The sequence below is a fragment of the Oryctolagus cuniculus genome, chromosome 4 (assembly GCF_964237555.1).
Source record: "Oryctolagus cuniculus chromosome 4, mOryCun1.1, whole genome shotgun sequence".
NCBI lineage: Eukaryota > Metazoa > Chordata > Mammalia > Lagomorpha > Leporidae > Oryctolagus > Oryctolagus cuniculus.
Window position 1 is genome coordinate 156,807,996 of NC_091435.1, and position 22,102 is coordinate 156,830,097.

A 22,102-nucleotide genomic window follows, 5' to 3' on the forward strand; every position below is an offset into this window, starting at 1 on the left:
TATAACCAAAACAGCATGATACTGGTACAGAAACAGATGGATGAACGAATGGAACAGAATAGAAACACTAGAAATCAACTCAAACATCTACAGCCAACTTATACTGGATCAAGGATCTAAAACCAATTCCTGGAGCATGGACAATCTATATAACAAATGGTGCTGGGAAAACTGGATTTCCACATGCAGAAGCATGAAGCAAGACCCCTACCTTACACCTTACACCTTAAAAAATTCACTCTACATGGATAAAGGATCTAAACATATGACCTGACAACATCAAATTATTAGAGATCATTGGAGGAACCCTGCAAGATATAGGCACAGGCAAAGATTTCTTGGAAAGAACCCCAGAGGCACAGGCAGTCAAAGCCAGAATTAACAATTGAGATTACATCAAATTGAGAAGTGTCTGTATTGCAAAAGAAAATCAGGAAACTGAAGAGGCAACCGACAGAATGGGAAAAACACTTGCAAATTATGCAACCGCTAAAGGATTAATAACCAGAATCTACAAAGAGATCAAGAAACTCCACAAAAACAAAACAAACAACCCACTTAGGAGATGGGCCAAGGTCCTAAATAGACATTTTTCAAAAGAGGAAATCCAAATGGCCAACAGGCACATGAAAAAATGTTCAAGATCACTAGCTATCAGGGAAACGCAAATCAAAACCACAATGAGGTTTCATCTCACCCTGGTTAGAATGGCTCACATCCAGATATCTACCAACAACAGATGCTGGCAAGGATGTGGGGAAAAAGGCACACTAACCCACTGTTGGTGGGAATGCAAACTGGTAAAGCCACTGTGGAAGTCAGTCTGGAGATTCCTCAGAAACCTGAATATGACCCACCACATGACCCAGACATCCCACTCCTTGGAATTTACCCAAAGGAAATTATATTGGCAAATAAAAGAGCTGTCTACACCTCAATTTTTATTGCAGCTCAGTTCACAATAGCTGAGACATGGAATCAACCTAAATGCCCATCAACAGAAGACTGGCTAAATAAATTATGGGATATGTACTCTATAGAACACTATACAATATTTAAAACAATGAAATCCGGTCATTTGCAACAAAATGGAGGAATCTGGAAAACATCATGCTGAATAAAATAAGTCAGTCCCAAAGGAACAAATATCTTATGTTTTCCCTGATTGGTGACAACTTACTGAGCACCTAAAAGGAAACCTGTAGATGTGAAATGGACACTATGAGAAACAATGATTTGAACAGCCCTTTTCCTGACTTTCGAGGAACAACTTACTGCTTTATTCCTTTTAGTATTTTTTTTGTTCTACTTAATACTATTGGTTGAGTTCTTTAATTGACACACAATTATTCTTAGTTGTTTAAATTTAACTGAAAAGTTATCCCTGTTAAATATAAGAGTGGGAATATAGAGGGAGGAGATGTACAGTTCAGCACATGCCCAATTGGACTTACCCCTAATGGGAGAGTTAGAAATGTGTGAGGGGATTCCAATTCAATCCCATCAAGGTGGCATGTACCAATGCCATCTCACTAGTCCCAGTGATCAATTTCAGTTCATAACTGATCATAATAATAGGATTAGGAGTCAAAGGGATCACATAAACAAGACTAGTGTCTGCTAATACTGATAGAATTAAAAAGGAGAGAACAATCCAACATGGGAAGCAGAATACACAGCAGACTCAAAAATGGCAGATGTCCTAAAAAGCACTCAGAATCAGCCCTTAAGGCATTCGGATCCAGCCAAAAAGCCCATGAGAGTTTCTCGGGCATGGAAAGCCAAGACATTCTGGCAAAAACAAAATGACCTACATGAAAGATCTCTGTTAGTGAGATCCCAGTGGAACAAACAGGCCATTAAAGGAGGTACCTTTCTCTGAAGGGAGGAGAGAACTGCCACTTGACTATGGCCTTGTCTAAATAAGGTCAGAGTTGGCGAACTCAAGAGGCTTCCATAGCCTTGGCAGCTCATGACAAGAGCCTCGGGTGATTACTGACGCCATAAATAAGAGTGCCAATTTGTTAAATCAACAACAGGAGTCACTGTGCACTTACTCCTCATGTAGGATCTCTGTCCTTAATGTGTTGTACTATGTGAATTATCGGTAAAACTACTACTAAAGCAGTACTTTATACTTGTGTTTCTGTGTGGGTGCAAACTGTTGAAATCTTTACTTAGTAAATACTAAGTAGATCTTCTGTATATAAAGATAATTTAAAATGAATCTTGAAGATGGGATGGGAGAAGGAGTGGGGGATGGGATGGTTGGGGTGGGAGGGAAGTTATGAGGGAAAAAAGCCACTATAATCCAAAAGTTGTACTTTGGAAATTTATCTTTATTAAATAAAAGTTAAAAAACAAAAAAATTTAAAAATAGTTAATAAATATCATTTGAGACAAATTAAAAATTTCCCTTGGAGTCAGTTATTAAATACATTTAAATCATTATTCATTAAATAAGGGTGTTAATAATTTTTTATATAGCTACCATGAGGTAAAACTAAAATAGTGAATACAAAGAACCTAGTAGAGGGCCAGTGCTTCGGCTCACTAGGCTAATCCTCCACCTTGCAGCGCCAGCACACCAGGTTCTAGTCCCGGTCGGGTCGTTGGATTCTGTCCCGGTTGCCCCTCTTCCAGGCCAGCTCTCTGCTGTGGCCAGGGAGTGCAGTGGAGGATGGCCCAAGTGCTTGGGCCCTGCACCCCATGGGAGACCAGGAGAAGCACCTGGCTCCAGGCTTCGGAAAGGCGAGGTGCGCCAGCCGCGGCGGCCATTGGAGGGTGAACCAACAGCAAAGGAAGACCTTTCTCTCTGCCTCTCTCTCTCACTGTCCACTCTGCCTGTCAAAAAAAAAAAAAAAAAAAAAAAAGAACCTAGTAGATTTTTAGTTGAGATGAGGTTCAAAAGATGTTAATACTTACTCATCATCTTTGGTCATATATCTGTTAGGACCAAAACTCCCAGTAACTTAAGAGCTGCAAATTACTGGGTGTGGGGAGCAACTCGGACTAGACTAAGTTACTGGAATTGAGACTTATTCTATGCATCTGCTCTCCCACAATATGGCGCTGAGAAGGGAGAAACAGCTTCTACACAGCTGCCTCCAGTTCAACCAATAAACTGTAGGACCTACTCCTGATTGGAGGAGAGCAGCGTACTTGGCGTGTGGGTAGCAGAGTTGGGATTGGCGGAAGAGGACTATAAAGGAGGAGAGAGACACCATGCACCAGGAACATCTAAGGGGAACATCTGAAGGAACACCTGTGCAGCCCCCGAGAGAGCCGGCCGGCGGTGTGCCGCTCCCCTGCGGAAGTGGGGAAAGTGGCAGGGGGAACCGCCCTTCCACGGAGGTGGAAGGGACGGTAGCCAACCCGGGAAGAACCAGCAGCAAACCCGGGGAGGGCCGAGCAGACGAAAGAACAGCGCAGGGTCCTGTGTCGTTCCTCCACGAAGACGGGGAGTGACATAATGGTGCCGTGACTCGGATATGAAGCCTAGGCAGGGTTTAGTGTCGTTCCTCCATGAAGACGGGGAGCAACAACTGGGCTTCTCATCAAAAGAGGGGAGGGGCATTCTTGCTGTTTTCAGTAGAGTCTGTCTACCATGCTGTTGCTTGTAGCAACAAGCAGCAGCCTCAAGGATCAGCCAGCACAGTGACCAGGAGATTAGTAGGTTGCATACACAGACTGGTGAATCTGGAAAACCCTCAAACCTCTCCGGTCATCATTACTTTGTATCTAAAGTGAAAGTGTTGAGCTAAAGAAAGAGAAATACTAACATCCTTCACAGTTTTGAAATTCTGTGAAATGATGCCACCACAGCTTCTCTCCCATGCCATTTCACAGCTGAGGAAGTAAAGTTTTAGGTATAAATAAAAGATGATAGGAAGTTGTAGCCAGGTTTAGGGCAGTTTTTTTTGCAGCATAATGCTATTATTTTCTTTTTATATTTTCTAACTAGGATTTCTATATGCAGAAGACAGTGTCTGATCTATTCTTTGTTGTCCATTCACTTTGTTACTTATAGAGTTACTAAATTTCTGCACACAGTGGCCCTTAATTAATATCCAATGAAGACAAAAGTAATTCCTTAATGATTATCATCATTAACTGTTCTTCATAACATCCATAGGAACCTATGTCAGGATAATTGCCTTGGCTTTAGAGGTGAGAAAACTGAAACCCAGGCAGGGGACTGGCACATGGCTAAAGTCACACAGTTAGTAATTGCAGAACTGAGAACAGAATCCACCATCCCAAATCTGAGATTTTGTTCAAAGAAAAGAATAACCACAGCCTGCCAAGGGATTGGGATCCCTAGGGAAAGATATTCCCATAAACAGGCCAGAGACTTTATAGGGCCAGCCAGAAGCACTGTTAGTGGGCACTTGGGACACCATTTATTTGTCACACATTAATTTGTTTTCTCAATTCTTGTGACAATTCATATATATATGTATATATATATATAAAAATACATATATACAATATATATACACATATATACACTATATAAATATATATACAATATATATACATATATATACAATATATATATATATACATATAAAACATTCTTGAGATTCTAGACACCTTATTAACATTGTATTCTGAATCTTGGGTGAAATGTCTAAACCTAAATGCCTGTTCTACCAATGAGGTTAGTGAACTTAAATTACTAGTAATTTTTTTTAAGATTTATTTATTTACTTGAAAGGCAGATTTATAGAGAGGCAGACAAAGAGAGAGAGGTCTTCTGTCTGCTGGTTCACTCCCTAAATGGCCACAATGGATATCTGACACCAGGAGCTAGGAGCATCTTCTGGGTCTCCCATGTGGGTGCAGGGGCCCAAGGACTTGGGTCATCTTCTACTGCTTTCCCAGCCATAGCAAAGAGCTTGATCCGAAGTGGAGCAGCCAGGACTCGAACCAGTGCCCATATGTGATGCTGGCACTGCAGGCTGCAGCCGGCTATGCCACAGCACCGGCCCCAAATCACTATTAATTAGGAAACAGGGTGACAGGGGGCAGCATTGTGCATTTCATTCTCTTATCCAACAAACATTGAATATCTGAAACTTACCAGGCACCAACCTAGATATCAGGAATACAGCCATGAACCAAAGTTGCTTTTGATGTACAATTTAATAGGATACAAAAAAGTAAATATATAATACAGGATTAATAGTAACAAATTCTATGGAGAATCATAAAGCAAGCTGAGGATCAGAGAACTGCAGAGTTTTAGGAGTTTGCTGTCTTCATATACAATTGTCAGGAAAAGACTTTGTAGGGAGGTCACATTCGAGAAGAGACCCAAGTGAAGTTAGAAGATGATGCTGGGAAGAATCTCCACAGGATTGGGTACACCCAGAGGCTTTGAGGTATCATTTGCTCAGTGTGTTCATGGAAAAACAAATGGCCAGTGTTGATGCACCAAGATGGAGGGAAGACAGACAGAAAATAGTTTTGGAGTGAAAACTGAGCAGGCTGACAGGCCATAGGAATGGGTTTGAATTTTATTCTGAGGAGAGGACCACTGGCAGTTTCGAGGCAGAGACAACACTTACTCTAATCTAAACATTATGTTAACATTCAATAGTGATACTGGCAATGGACCACAGGAATACTGAGTGGAAGCAGAGAGAATTCAAGCCGCATGTGAGATGAAATGGTTGTTATCGGAGTAGCAGCTAAATCTGGAGATGAGACAGAGTTTCACCACAAAACCAACTAATTTTCTAATGCTTTGGATAACAAAAGGATGAAAGATGATTCCCATGTTTTGTAATCTAAAAGTAGAAAGGTGATATGATTTACTGAAATAGAGTGCACAGATGAGGAAAATTCGTGGGAGAGTTCAAGATTTCAGTTTTGGAAAATTTAAATTTCAACTATTTATTTGAATCATTCATGAAGCTATATAGTAGGCACGAGGATTTCTGACTTTGTAGTTCTGAGAACAAGTTGAGTGCGAGTAAGCACATGGTTGGAGTAGTTAGTATGTAGATGGAATTTGGAGCCATGATCCCACACAGAAAGTAATTACAGATTGATGCCTGTGGCACTACATTATTTAGGTATTGGGAGACGAGGGACAGCCTGCTAAGTAAGAGATCTCATGGAACAGGTAACCGGTGTTTCCAAAGAGGGCATGATTGCTAGTGTCAAATCCTGTTGAGAAACTGGATTAGAAGGGGACTGAGAATTGAAGGTGAAATTTAGTAATGTAGACTTTGATAACAAGGTTCTTGGTGACTCGACAAAATTGATTTTAGTGAAGAGGAGGTAGGAATAACAACTCTCTGAGGAGGCAGGAATAACAAGAGAGAATTGGAGCAGGGCTACTGGAAAAAGATGAACAGAAATTTTTTTCTGAGATTTTCTAAAGAAAGGTTCAAAGACACAGGACAGTTCCTGGATGGCGATGCCAAGTAAAGAAATAACTATTTTTTAATGTGTCTGATAGTCCATTATACTTGAATACTGATGAAATAATGAAAAAAAGAACAAATTAATGCAAGTGATATGCAGTGAAAGCTTATAAGGTCAATTGTTTAAAAATTCTGGTAGATTTAAAAGTCCACTGGATTTCTGTTACTAGAAGGAGTAAATTGGAAATACAACAAGTCAGGATGTAGGATCATTCTGTGACTTCTTGCTCAAAGACAAGGTCTAAGGGTATAACAGAATGTATGTTACACTTGTTAATTCATTGATCCATACAGAAGACAAGCACTAATCCTTTTTTTCAGTTTTCACAGTGAATACTCTTTACATATAATACAATATTTGTATATTTATAATTTATAAATCATAAATATGTTTTATACATTTTTATTTTCATATAAAATTTATTTTGTTATTTATGTTATAACTATTATACTATATAAATAGATAAAATTTATTATACAATATGAATATCTGCATTTTTATATAGATATATATTTATTATAATATAAATGCAGCTAAAATTTTTCTTATTTTGAGATTGTTTATGCTTTAAGTATACATCATAGTATCCTCCAGTGGTAATGAATAAAGGAGAAGATATAATTGCTGGGGTAATATGTATGAGTAGGCACCAAGGTACAAGTAGATGGACTGACTTCAGAATTATACTTCATCCATTAGAACAGAAAGGAAGGTAGAACATATGGGAAGACATAGAGACAAGTCAGTAAACTGAGAGGAAGCATGAGAATATAAAGCCTCAAACTTCTCCAGGAAATGAGAAGCAAGAGCTGCAAGAAGGGAGTAGGAACTGAGTGGAATTGGAGGGAGACTGCCAAGGAGCCCTGAGGGCCCTCTGGAGGTGTGTGGTCATAAATTCAAAGCAAGGCCAGCTGACACATTTACATGTTGTACAAATTTAGGGTTTTCCATTGAAATGAAAAACGCTGAAGTATTACTTCATCTGTCCTTATGTAATACCTTCTAATGTCCTATCTCCTGGCAATAAGGAGTTTTATTTACATGAAAATGGATGATAAAATTAGGAAGCCCACATTCACACTCTTTTCAGAAAGCCAAAGATACCCTGTAGTTAAACTAATTTCTTTACTACTGTTGAATAATTTTTCAAGTACATTTCTTCTTCAAAAGATACTGTTTTAAAAGATTTTCATATTATTTGGGGGATATATTTTGATATTATGTAAGTTATAATATTCACTATTACAATATAGAAGACTGAGTTAAAAATATAGAGACATAAAAATAATGTCTGTTCCTATCAACCAGTGATAATCACTAATAATGTCTGAGTGTATAAATTCTGGGTCTGTCTAGACAAACAGATTTATTTCTCTTCCAATAGACAACACAATTTACAAAGCTTTATTACTTTCTTCATGTAGTGGTAGATCTAAAATGCCTTTCAAGTTCATTCTTCTAGCTTATCATTTTAACACATTATTCTGCGATATTCCCAATCACACTGAGATGTTTTGACATGATACTGACAAATTGGTTGTAAAGTTCAAATGAAAGCACAGAAGTGTAAGAATATCAAAGAACATTATAGAAAAAGAAAAAAAAAAAAAAACAGAATACCCTTTAACCTAGCAATGTCATTTCTAAGACACACTTCCATAGAGATATTAGTACTTCTTCAAAATGGCATTTATAAGGAAACTTGCCAAAGCATCATTTCTAATAATTCAAATTTAGAAACCACTCAAATATTTTTCAATAGGTTTCCAGTAAGATAAATGATGACATATTTAGTTTAAAAGATGGGGTTTGGCAAACATACTGGTCAGTGAAAAAATATTTCAATAACAGGCATAATGTGTGTTTTTATAAAATAAAATGAAGAACAACACTTTCTATGTTTAAAGGTATATAAGATAAAGCTAATATGGCTATATTTCAAGTTGATTTATGGTGATATTTCTGGAACAGAAAATGTAATTTGAAGCAACCATCTGAAAGATCTTTATATTTTTGCCGTATATATTTGTGATTGGCTCAATTTTCATAAGGAGAATGTGATAATGCATATGATTATGTGTGATTTTGTGAGTTATTATTTATGTCTGTTTTTACAAACAGCACATAATACGTTTTAGAAAGCACCAAAACAAGAAAAAAGTGGCATTTGCTGGCAACATTTTGAATTTATTTGGGATATATGTGTTGTTAGGAAAGGGGCAACTGAGATCTTGATAGTAGTTGAATTTTAAATCGAGGTACAAAGGATTAACGAGTGTTAGGCAAAAATACCAGAGACAGGAGGCAGCACATGTGGAGTCTCACTGGTAAGAAAGAGCGTATGGCATGTTTGAGGAGCGAAGCAGAGTGGGGAGAGTAATGCAGCATTAGGGTGCTGAGATCGGCAGAGCAGGCGATGCAGAACCCTGCAATTTCTGCTCCGATGTTGGGTGATATCAGAGAGAAACCCCTAATGGGTTTTACAGATTGGGAACATCACGATGAGATTTCTTGCTTAACAGTTGTAGGTGTGCTTCAGAAAGAACATGATTGGATGACAGCACGTGTGGATGGGGAAGTTCGGCTCCATGTGCAGGGGTCCGGTAAAGCGGACAGCGGTGGTGTCCATGGATAGAGAAACAGGGATTTATTCAAATAAACATTTTAATTTTATTTATGAAAGAGAACTGATATATTTCTAGTACATTCATTGGAAATGAATACAGAAAGAGAAACAGTCAAATGTTTTGAAGCTGCATAGTAGAGATACATGCTGCCATGGTGCGTTCCTGTCCAGCCAGCACGTGGGCCAGAAGCCCAATACAAGGCACCAGTGCTGAGCTCAATCTGAGCTTCCCGAGCTGCAGCCTGGGCGAACTCATGCTACGGTGGCTGGTGCGGGAGCCGCTGCCGAGGACCCACATTTCCAGAACCCAGTGCACCCATTACCAGCCTATGGCTGAGTGATAGTTGTGGCTGTCTTGCTCTGGCTACTGACAATCACCTTCATCTTCCACGTGTTTCAGCTGCATGTGAAATGGTCCATGGTGCCCTGAGCACTGGTGTTGATGATCTTTAATGTCAGTGTCACCATGCCCTACATCAACACCTTTGTCACCTTTTCTATTGCAGTCGGACTGACATCCCTGAGGGGACACATGTTTATTATCTGCGTGCTGCTGCCTCCTTCTCTGCTTGTTTAGTCATGAGTGCCAATGGGGTGAGCGTTGTTTTCGGCTTCTGGGCCTGGTGACAAGTGGGCAGCAATGTGGTCACCAGTCAGGTGGAGGGAACTGTGTGCCTAAACTATTTGTGCCCTGGCCCTAGGGAGAAGCTGCCTCTGGGACATAGTGCAGGGTCACCTCTGTGTTCATGGCCAGAGGCTCTTACCTATGGCAATAGGCCCCAGTGGCAGGCACATGCACCTGCGAGAGACCAATCTTTGAGGCCTCTTCCCCACTTCCTCTACCGTCACTGGTAGAGACATTTGGAGATCACCTGAAGTGGCTACAATGGCAGGAGTTTGGCCAGGCAGAGGCCAGGAGCTTGGAACTCCGTCAGATCTCCCATGTGGGTGGCAGGGGCCCAGGTACTTGGGCCATCTTCTGCTGTTTTCCCAGGAGTGTTATCAGGGAGCTGGATCAGAAGTAGAACTGCCAGGACTCCATCCAGAGCTCCAGTATGAGATGCTGGCATCACAGCCGGCTGCTTTGCCTGGGATGCTGCCACACAGCACCTCCACCCCCTTTTCTTCTTTTACAAAAATAAACATGAAAGATTTTACTTGGAAAAGATACACACATACTCACTCACATACACAGAGCAAGCATTATTAGAGACAGATTGCTAAATCGTGATAGACTCCAAAATGCCAAATAACTAAACATTTAATTATTGTTTTAATGATTTATTTTATTTTATTTGAAAGGCAGAGAGAGAGGGAGATACAGAGATCTTCCATCTGCTGATTCACTCCTCAAATGGCTGCAAAGGCAGGGTCTAGGTCAGGCTAAAGCCAGGAGCTTAGAACTCCATCTGGATCTCCTACATGGGTGGCAGAAGCCCCAGTACGTGGGCCATGGTCTGCTGCTTTTGCAGGCATTAATAGGGAGCTGGAAGAGAAGCGGTGCAGCCTGGACTCAAACTTTTGCTCTGATATGGGATGCTGATGTGGCAAGTGATGATTTAACCCACTGCATCACAACACCAGCCACAGAATTTAAATTTTTATGCACTGATTATTATATATTAAAACTAATTGAAGAAAAAGTAGGAAAATTGTAAGAGGAAGTTGGCATTGAGCATCTAAGTAGTAAATTCTCATTTAAATGGAATATTTTAATATACTTCTTTCAGTTAATGATAGATAAGCAATCAACTTATTCTAAAGAAAATGAGAACACAATAAACAAAGATGATTTAACGCATTCTAAAGGCTATTTATTGAGTTTTGCTCCTAGTAATCTAAAAATACATATTTTTCTTTCTTTTTCCAATATTTATTTATAGAAAGACAAGCGAAAAAAAAAAGAAAGATAAGAGAAAGAGAGAGAGAGGGAGATCTTCTGTTCACTGGTTCATTCTCCAAATGGCCATAATAGCCAGGTATGGGCCACTCCAGGCTAGAAGCCAGGAACTCCACACTGATCTCTAAACAAGGATGGCAGGGGCCCAAGCACTTGGACATCTTCTGCTACTTTCCCAGTTACATTAGAAGGAAGTTGGATCCAAAGCACACCAGTGTGAATTCAAACCACTTCAATATGAGATGCCAGAATTGCAAATGGCAACATAACTCGCTATACCAGAGTACTAGCCCTCTGTAGTATTATTGACAACAAAGATGCAAATGTGATTTTAAAAGCAGCATTTATTCCATTTTATATTTATTTCTATTTATTTTATCTATTCATGTATTACATATAATCTTTTAGATCAAATAATTTTCCAATAATTTTTGCTCAGTTTTGATAATAAATTTTATTATTTATGTGCAAAATATGAACACACAAAGTTTATGTTTTGATACCATTTCATCAGAAAAACCTAAAAACAGTAAATGACATTAATTTCTATGCTATAAGATACTTAAAACAGACAGTTCCAAAATACTTTATTTTTATGTTCCTGATTAATGAAATCAAAATAAAGCTTGACAAATTTTATTCTGTCAACAAAGGATTAGTTGACAATATTGTAAATGTTATTTTTAAACTCTGTTATAGATTAAATGTTGAGAGAAAATAATTACAGATTTGCAATATAATTGTTACAGTACAAAATTATAATTTTATTGCTTTAAAGGTATGCTCCCTGCTGAGAGGAGAGAGACACTGACTTAAATGTCCCATGTTATTTCCTGGAAAATACATACATATGCAGTGAAAGTATTTGAAGTCTAGAGTAATTACCAAGTCTAATTTCAGGAGATTCAACAGGGATATCAGCAACATCACTAGCTTTATTTCTTAAGCTGAGAGATAGGCATGTGGAGTTTTATTACACTGTTCTTTGTATCTGAACTATTTAATAATAAACTGTGTAAAACATATTATCTCTCATCTATTCCTGCATGTTCTTGTATCTGTATGTGATTCCTGGAACTGCAGCAGCCTTCTCGGGTCCATGAGTGGTTATAACTGCACTTTAAAGCCAACTCACAGGGGCTGGTGCTGCGGTATAGAAGGTTAAGCCTCCACCCGCAGTGCCAGAATCCCATTTGGATACCCGTTCAAGTCCTGGCTGCTCCACTTCCAATCCATACCCCTGCTAATTCACCTGAGAAAGCAGTGGAAGATGGCCCAAGTCCTTTGGCCCCAACACCCATGTGGGAGACTTGGATGAAGCTCCTGGCTCCTGGCTTCAGCCTAGTTCAATCAGCAGATAGAAGATCTCTCTCCTCTCTTTGTATGTCTGCCTTTCAAATAAATAAATACATCTTTAAAAAAGAGATATAAAATTTGGGACATGCTCAAGCTGACTTGCCCCAAATGGTAGAGTTAGAAACATACCAGGGGACTCCAATTTAATCCCATCAAGGTGGCATGTACCAATGCCATCTCACAATTCCAAGTGATCAATTTCAGTTCACAATTGATCATAATGAAAGGACTAAGAGTCAAAGGGAGCACATAAACAAGTCTAGTACCTGCTAACACTAACCGATAGAATAAATAAAGGGGAGAGTGATCCAACATGGGAAGTGAGATACCCAGCAGACTCATAGAATGGCAGATGTCCTAAATAGCACTCTGGCCTCAGAATCAGCCCTAAAGGCATTCGGATCTGGCTGAAAAGCCCATGAGAGTATTTCAGGCATGGAAAGCCAAGACACTCTGGAAAAAGATCTCTGTGAGTGAGATCTCAGTGGAAAGAACAGGTCTTCAAAGAAGGAGGCACCTTTCTCTGAAGGGAGGAGAGAACCTCCACTTTGACTATGACCTTGTCTAAACAAGATAAGAATCGGAGAACTCAGAGGGCTTCTATAGCCTTGGGAACTCATGACTGGAGCATAGGGAGACTACTGATGCCATAGACAGGAGTGTCAATTGGTAAAGTCAACAACAGGAGTCACTGTGCACTTACTCCTCATGTAGGATCTCTGTCCTTAATGTGCTGTGCATTGAGATTTAATGCTATAACGAGTACTCAAACAATATATTTCACTTTGTGTTTCTATGGGGGTGCAAACTGTTGAAATCTTTACTTAATGCATACTAAACTGATCCTCTGTAAAAAAAAAAAAAAAATTATCAACTCCCAACTTGACTCTCACTGGGATTAAACATGACAATATGTCGGATCTGATTTCATCATCATTAAAAAAAAATCATCTATTATTCCTCACTTTATGTTTCTGTGTGGGAGCAAACTGTTGAAATCCTTACTTAATGTATACTAAGCTGATCTTCTGTATATTAAGATAATCGAAAATGAATCTTGATGTGAATGGTAGGGAAGAGGGAGTGGGAAAAGGGAGAGCTGTGGGTGGGAGGGACGGTATGGGGGGGAAGCCATTGTAACCCATAAATCGTACTTTGGAAATTTATATTCATTAAATAAAAGTTAAAAAAAAAGCCAACACATGAAGGTGTCAGCTTAGCTAGTTGGAATCTAAGAGTTTGATGATATTTTGAGTTTTTGAACTTTTTTTTTTGAAAGCAATGCATCCACTTATTTATTGAGTTCACAAAGTTAGTTGTTAAGTCACCTCCACTTTGACAACATTTTCAGTACCTGAAAAAAAGCAACCCTGTCCACATGATCAGTTGTTGTCCACTTTGTGCCCACCCAGAGCTACGGAACCCCTAACCCACTATCTGCCTCTGTAGATTGGCCTATTCTAGACATTTCATAAAAATGGAGTCATGCAATTCATGGTCTTTTGTAACTAGTGTTGTGTTGTTAAATTGTCCCTTTAGACATATGTCAATTTTTTTATTTCTAATAATATTTCATTGTATTAATTTATGCCATTTAATTTATCCATTCATCAACTCATAGATGTGTTGCTTGCTTCCACTATGGCTATCATATATAATGCCACTATGGACAGTAACTTAAGTGCAACTATTTGTATGAATCTATATTTTAACTCTCTTGAGTAGCTCACAGTGAGTTCCTAAGTCAAGTGGACTATATTTTTAACCTTGTAAGCCATGTCTGATGACTAACAAGTCTAAATTTTCAACATTTTGCTTCAAAAAGTTCTTTTCATCAAAATACAATAAAAAATTTGAAAAGATAGGCCATAAACTGGAAGATACCTGCAACAAACAGTAGACTAATATCCAAGTAATTTTCAAAAAGTATCTTTAAAATACTATTACAAATAATGTTAGTGTATTAAATATAAGTGGATGTTTTTTCTGTACTAAAAATAGTAATCTGAATATTGATGATCTGAAGATTTCTTAGGCCCCCTGTGCTTTCAAATTCTGTGAGTCTAAAACTAATCTTTTCTGTAATTCCACTTCTATACTTAAATAAGAACTATACAGAACTTGAATTAATGTGTAATCACCTTCAGTACTGTTTTCCTGATAAAGTTTCCTTCCTTAAGAAAATACAGTATCTGCAGTCTTTGCTGATGTAGCAAAATTCTTAACCCCCCCACCCCCAAGTAGAAGAGTAAGGAGATGGGGTCTATTTTCTAGTCTGTAGACTTGAATGTGAATCTTGATTCTATTGTTTTCTACCATGAGGATCTTGGGCAATATAGTTGCCTATTCTAAGCTTGGTTTCGCCATCCAGGAAATGTGATAAGAATTACTTTTGGTGGAGGAGGGTGATAATTTAAGGAGAAAAACTATATGAATTCCAAGCACAGTTTTTTGGCATACAGCAAGTGTTAACGAATGTGAGTTGCTATTTATTCCTATTATTGTCTTTTTTTTTTTTACTTCCATATTCATTCTTGAGTCTCAGTATTTACCACTGTGCTGATTGCACATTATTTCCCACAAAATAAATTGAACAAATGAATAAGTCTACTTCCAAGGTCAGGGGGCTGTACTTTTTGTTTTTGGTCTTTCTAAACCTTGGACTTCACAACCAGCATTAGCCACTTTTGCAAGAGTCATTTGAAGAAGCTACTAGGGTAAGATATTCTCAATGACAAAAATTATTTCTAATGAGGAGATGTGACAGGTTCTGTCATGAACCTCTCATTGTTATACCAGAGTGCAGAGCAGATGTCATGTTTCTTTCTGTGTTCCTGAATTCTGATACTGTCACCTCTGCCACACTCCTCATGGTAAGATGGCAGTATCAGAACCCATGAAAGAGTTTTTTCCAGAACCACCTGGCATTGACTTTATTTTAAATGCCTTTTCTGAGTACTCAGCAAATTCATAAAGTGAAGGAAGCAATAATTCTCTGGCCAAGAAAGCTGCTGAAGTCAAGTCACATGTCCTTTCTATACCCACTGTTATAACACAGAGAAAGCCTTACAAAAATGCTGAGTCAGCGCTGCTTGAAGCTTATATTCTGAGGAGTGGGAGGTCTGGGGTTTAGTCCCTGTGGTCGTTGTTGCTCTAATATTCCTGTGTGTGAGTGTGCGTCCCATTGGATATCTGAAGTTGTAGATTGCTATGATTTAAGACAGGGTAAGTTCAGAGTTGTCTGTCACAGTTGTCTTTGAGGAATAAATTAGGATTTTATTGAAGTCTCGCTTTGTCCCTGCACATTTTTTGATAACACAATAAAAACAATTAAAAATAGGACTTTTTCAAAATATAGAACAACACAGTCCTTCCCTCGTTCTCTGAACTTCTGAATAAAAGCAATTTGGGAGGTCAGATGCATGTTTATTGGGCAGGCATTGTAGTGAAAATTTAGAATTTTATAAGCAGAATGAGTGAAGAAGAAAGGCAAATCAGGAAGGAACGTCTCAGCTGTCTGAATTCTGCCCCCCCAGCAGCTGCCTCTTAGCAGGCCACCAGCGCTGCCATAGGACTGGTGCCATCTTTGCCCTTGGTTTTCTTTGGGCTCACTAACCTCACTGGTTAGAATGGAGACAAATCCCTCTTGTGTTCAACCAAGATAAGCTGTGGTTTTTCAAAAGGAATGTTTTAAGGAAAAGAAAAGAGTGAAACTAATAGAAGGCAAAAACTAAAAGAAATTGCATAATCCCACCCCTAAAAAATAAACAAAAAATAAACCTATGGAGGCGATGAAGGCCATTATTCTCAGTACAACCAGGGATTGAGTCGATGCCAGAGTTCTTGCAGGAACATAGTGGTTAGTTTCTTCTCTTACAAAATACCTGCACTTACCATTAACCTCTGCTTACTCCGGGACTTTGAAACACTCACTATGGGCTATTTTCCTAGTCCAGTCTCTTCTGAAGTCACAAGACTGGAATGGTAGATGTTACCAGTACGATAGCCCTTTCGTTATATGGGACCTCTCTAAATTGGCCTTGCTTAAATCCTGGATTCACTATATTCTGATATTGTGATTTTTCTAGGTTGTAATTCCATCAGCTGTAATAAAATAAAATTCTAAAATCTGTCTTAGAGGGTCTTTGGAAGTACAACAGATAGTATTTTCATAGGTCTTAGTTCAGGGTCTGTATAGTGTAGGAACTCAGGATAATGGTATGCATTCTGACTACTTTGTCTAATTGAAAGCTTCTCTTTTGGCCTATGGCTGAGTTTTGCCTCCTATTAGAGTGTTCTCGATTTCCAGCTTCTAGTTTTTATTTTAAATATTAGTTTATTTATTTGAAAGGCAGAGTTACAGAGAGATAGAGAGGAAAATACATACACACATACACACACAGGGAAAAAGAGAAAGAGAGAGAGAGAGAGAGAGAGAGAAATCTTCCATGCCCAAATGACCACAAAAGCCAGGTTTGGGCCAGGCTGAGGTCAGGAACCGGGAACTCCAACCAATTCTCCCACGTGGGTGCAGGGGCCCAAAGACCACGTTCCACTGCTTTCCCAGGTGCATTACAAGGGAGCTGGGTTGAAAGTGGAATAGCTGAAACTTGAACCTGTGTCCATATTGGATGCCAGTGTTGCATACAGTGCCTTGAGCTGCTGAGCCATAACACTGGGCCCCTTCTGATTTTCAAAGTATAGGTACGTTGCAAATTATTATAAGTCAGTGTATATCATTTTCACTTCTTGTATAGCATTTTCAACTATCACTACTTACTGATGATTTAGGTGCTCCCCAAAGCAACATCTATCAAGTTCCTTCCACAGAGTGAGGTGTACAGTGGGCATTTAACTCTTTCTTTTTTAAAATATGTTCCATATGTTCCAAATAATTTAGGAACTTTTTTTTTGACAGATAGAGTGAGACAGTGAGAGAGAGAGACAGAGAGAAAGGTCTTCCTTCCATTGGTTCACTCCCCAAATGGCTGCTATGGCCAGCGCTGCGCCAACCCGAAGCCAGGAGCCAGGTGTTTCTTCCTGGTGTCCCATGCAGGTGCAGGGGCCCAAGCACCTGGGCCATCCTCCACTGCCTTCCTGGGCCAAAGCAGAGAGCTGGACTGGAAGAGGAGCAACCGGGACTAGAACCAGAACCCATATGGGATACTGGCACCGCAGGCGGAGGATTAACGGCATCAGCCCAACTCTTTCTTTCTTGGACAGAAATATTCACTGTTCCCTGCCTCAGAGATGCTGGAGAAGTTACAAACAGGAAGAGAATTATCTTTTCTCTCTCTCTCTCTTTTTTTTTTTTTTTGTTTGACAGATAGACAATAAGAGAGAGTGACAGAGAAAAAGATCTTCCCTCCGTTGGTTCACTCCCCAAATGGCCACTACGGCCTGCGCCGCGCCGATCTGAAGCCAGGAGCCAGGTGCTTCCTCCTGGTCTCCCATGCGGGTGCAGGGCCCAAGCTCTTGGGCCATCCTCCACTGCCTTCCCAGGCCACAGCAGAGAGCTGGACTGGAAAAGGAGCAACCGGGACTAGAACCCGGCACCCATATGGGATGCCGGCGCTGCAGGCAGATGATCAACCAAGTGAGTTGTAAAGAATTGTAAAGGAAAACAAGAAGTAAAACATCTAATTATTGATAAATTCTGCTTCCCTCTTCTAAGTTTGAGGAATAGTGAGTTATCTATTTCACACTCACATTTCAATTCTCTGTATTCAATCGACTTTGGTGATTAAATACTGAGTAATATAGTAAAACATATTTCACAGAATATTAGTTTTATTTGAATATAAAATAGACTGGGGTTGAGCAATACTGAACAAAGATAGAGGAAAAAGCCCAGAAGTTTGGAGATTTCAAGAACAATGCATAGGATGGGCATTTGGCCTGGTGGTTAAGATACCCATGTCTTATATCGGAGTCTTGGGTTCAACTCCTGGATCTAGCTCTGGATTCCAGATTCTTGTCTACACAGACTCTGGAAAGTAGTGGTGAAGGCTCAAATGGTTGGGTCCCGGGCCACCCATGTGAGAGACCTGATTGAATCATTGGTTCCTGGCTTTGGCCTGGCCCAACCTTGGTAATTGTGGGCATTTGGGGAATGAAGCAGTGGATGAGACCATTCTGTCTCTGTCTCTGACTCTGTCTGTCCCTTCTCCCTCCCCTCTCAACCAAGCAAATAAAAGAAAAAAAATAAGTTGGAGCCTAATATTTAAGCCTAGAAATAGTCAACAGAGGAAAGTCACCTTTTGAACTGAGCCTGGTGTCAAAGATGGGCAGTAGTCAAGAGAGCAGACTCAATCATGTGGTAAAAGAAAACATTAGAAGAGACACAGGCCGTATCAACAGATAAGTGAGATTATAAGAACTTAAAGGTTTCTTAAATGACCAAATGTCTGGGGTGCAAATTGGCATTTAGTCTTTTTCCACTCAGTGAATGTGAGATTATAAACAAGTTGCTTCACCCCATAAAGTGCATTTCGTTTACTTATAGAAGGAGAATGGTGTTTATATTAACTGCCTCCCAAGGCTCTAGTGATATAATCAGTAGTAAAGCACTTGACAAACATTCAAGTGCTATATACATTATAAGGTAGACATAAAAGTAGCCTCTGGGTTGTATGCCACATGCAGTTCTATTTTGTTTGGTTCACATGTGACACTTAAAGCATAGGCTAGAGAAAACTTGTATTTCTGACTCTTCTTGACACTGAAAAATTGGGAGCCTCTGGGTCTCTGTTATTGGATAACACCACTAGGCTGAGCATTGGAATTTGCACCCTGTATAAGGGAGCTTTGCCTCTCCTTTGCTCAAGGTCTGGAACTCAGAGCCCAGGATCGGATTCATCAGGCCTCAAAGCTAAGGAGGCAGCTCTTCACACATGGGAGAACATGAAAACAGCTTTTAAATTGAATTAACAAATAAGCAAAATGTTGTCCCGTTAACGGGGTCTTGGTCGTGCAACATCATTCTGCACAACTGATCATCCACTGAGATTTTAGCTTAAGTTGATGTGGAATGGCTCATGGAACATGCACGGAAGAATTCTGTGGGTGAAGCATTTGTGAGATCGGTGGTAGCAGCTGGAAAGCTAGTTCTTATCACAAGTCAGGTTGAGGAGCGTCACAGATTTGGAGACACCATTCATTGTGCTGTTTTCTGTGTTTTTCCCCCTGCCTCACCAGGGTACTTTCTTTCCTGAATTGTTTTCTTTTTTATTTTAATTCTTCTTTTATCTTGGTGCTAAGGAGGTTATGGAGTGGGAGAGTGGTGGGAATGATGGTTTTGTTTTTAAGAATATCAATTCTGTTTTTAATAAAAATTCTCTTCTCCTCTTTGAACAGTCTAGGATAAACCTGCTTCCTCCAGTGCCTCCTTTCTTTCAAAGTCAATTCTACTCACGCTTTAGATCTCTGATGTCATGAGGGACCACTTTCTTACACCTACATTAAACCACTGTCTGGAAATATGAAGATATTTTCGTGACTGTTTACTGAAGTATCTCACAAGAATTTTAAAGTCAGGCAGAGCTTCAGTCATATTCTACCTCTGCTTATCATAAAAAGGAACATCCTGAGTATAATTTATTTAGCCCTTCTGAAGTTGAGTTTCTTCTCCCTAAAAATGGCCTATCTAGGAGAGGGGAGAGTTAGCCCCATTTTATCTGGTTAACTTCATAATATAGCAATGCAATGGATTTCTGTGTACAACTCAGCCTACAACCAGCTGAGTAAATCAGGATTCATGTGCTTCACAGTAATGGCAAAATTAGACTTCAGAGGGAGGAGAACACAGATGGCCCACTGAGGCCTTTAGGAAGAATGCACATCTTCCAATCCACGTTTCTCAGAGGATGATTGCCAGCTGTTTTATTTGGTCCCTATCGCTGAGTACATCACTTCCTTAATGGGAAAGAATTGCAATGGTGGAAGAACAGTTATTTCATTCATACACAAAGCCTCATGTCAACCAATGCAACTTTCATAAAATACACTGTTTGGCAGCAAAGTTGTCCCTTTCACAGGTCCAATTCCCCAAGAGGCTGAAGTTTGTATATAGTAAGTTTATGAAGAAATACTCCTGAGATCCGTTCCTATAAAACCTAAAGTTTTGAGGGTGATACAAACTCAATGGCATTATTAGTCAACCCTACAGATATAAATTCATGAAATAGCCTTGCTGAGCCAGCCTGTTGGGGTGAGGTGCAGGTTTTTATTTCCCACTTTGACTGCCAATGGTTGTGGGATTCCACGGAGAAGGGGTGTTACATTTAAAGAGGCAACTCCATTTAGTTGAAGAATAATTTGGAATGGGGGCAGGGGTTGCAGAGAAATTGAATAGATGATAGATTTCTTGCTTTTGGGTATAATACTTTTCCCTTTTTAAAATTTTTATTAATATAAAGAGAAGAGATTTCATGTGTTTCATACACACCAGTGTAAGATAACCATGCTTTCCTCCGTCCCTCACTCAATCCACCCCTCCTTCCTTCCTTTCTTTTTGTTTCCTTTAATTTTTACAATAACATAATTTCAGCTTACTTTATAATCACAGGCTTAATATACCACTAATCATAATGTTCAACAAGTAAAAAGTAGAAAGACCACGGTTAAATAGGAGTATAGACAAGGGCTAAAAACAATAATCAAATCATGTCAGTTTTATTCTAATATTTTTTTGCAATCTATATTAACTACCACATTTCAGAGCAGAATATGATTATTTGTCTTTTGGGGACTGGCTTATTTCATTACATAATAATTTCTAGTTGCATTCATTTTGTTGCAAAAAACAGGATTTCATTTTTTTAAAGATTTATTTATTTATTTATTTGAGAGAGGGAGAGACAGAGAGAAAGGTCTTCCATCCACTGGTTCACTCCCCAAATGGCCACAACACCCGAAGCTGGGCCTATCCGAAGCCAGGAGCCAGGAGCTTCTTCCAGGTCTCCCATGTGGGTGCAGGGGCCCAAGCACTTGGGCCACCTTCTACTGTTTTCCCAGGCCATAGCAGAAAGCTGGATCAGAAGAGAAGCAGCTTAGACTCATATGGGATTTCAGTGCCGCAGACAGAGCATTAACCTACAGTGCCACAGCGCCAGACCCAGGTTTTCATTGTTCTTTAATGGCTGAGAGGTATTCCATTGTGTATATATTCCATTGTGTGTGTGTGTGTGTGTGTGTGTGTGTGTAGTCATCAGCTGATGGAAATCTCATTTGATTCTATATCTTAGTTAATGTGAATTGAGCTGCTATGAATGCAGAAGTACAGATATCTCTTTCCTATGGTGACGTCATTTCCCTTGGTTAAGTTCTCAGGAGTGGAAGGCTGAGTCATATCATGGATCTATTTTCAGAACTCTGAGGAATCTCCATGCTGTATACTATAATGGTTGTAACAGTTTACATTCCCACCAACAGTTTATTAGCGTACTTTTTTCTCTGCATCCTCACTAGCATTCATTATTTTTTGATTTCTGGATGATTGTCATTCTAACTGGGGTGAGGTGACACTACATTGGGGTTTTGATTTGCAATTCCCTGATGGCTTGTGATCATGTTTCTTGTGTCTGTGGGCCATTTGTAGTTCATTCTTTGAAAAACACTTGTTCATGCTCTTTACTCATTTCTCAACTGGAATGTTTGTTTTGTTGCTGTTGAGCTTCTTGAGCTATTTATAGAGACTGGATATTAATCCTTTATCAGATGTATAGGTTGCAAATATTTTCTCCCTTTCTGTCAGTCACTTCTTCACTTTGTTGAGTGTTTCC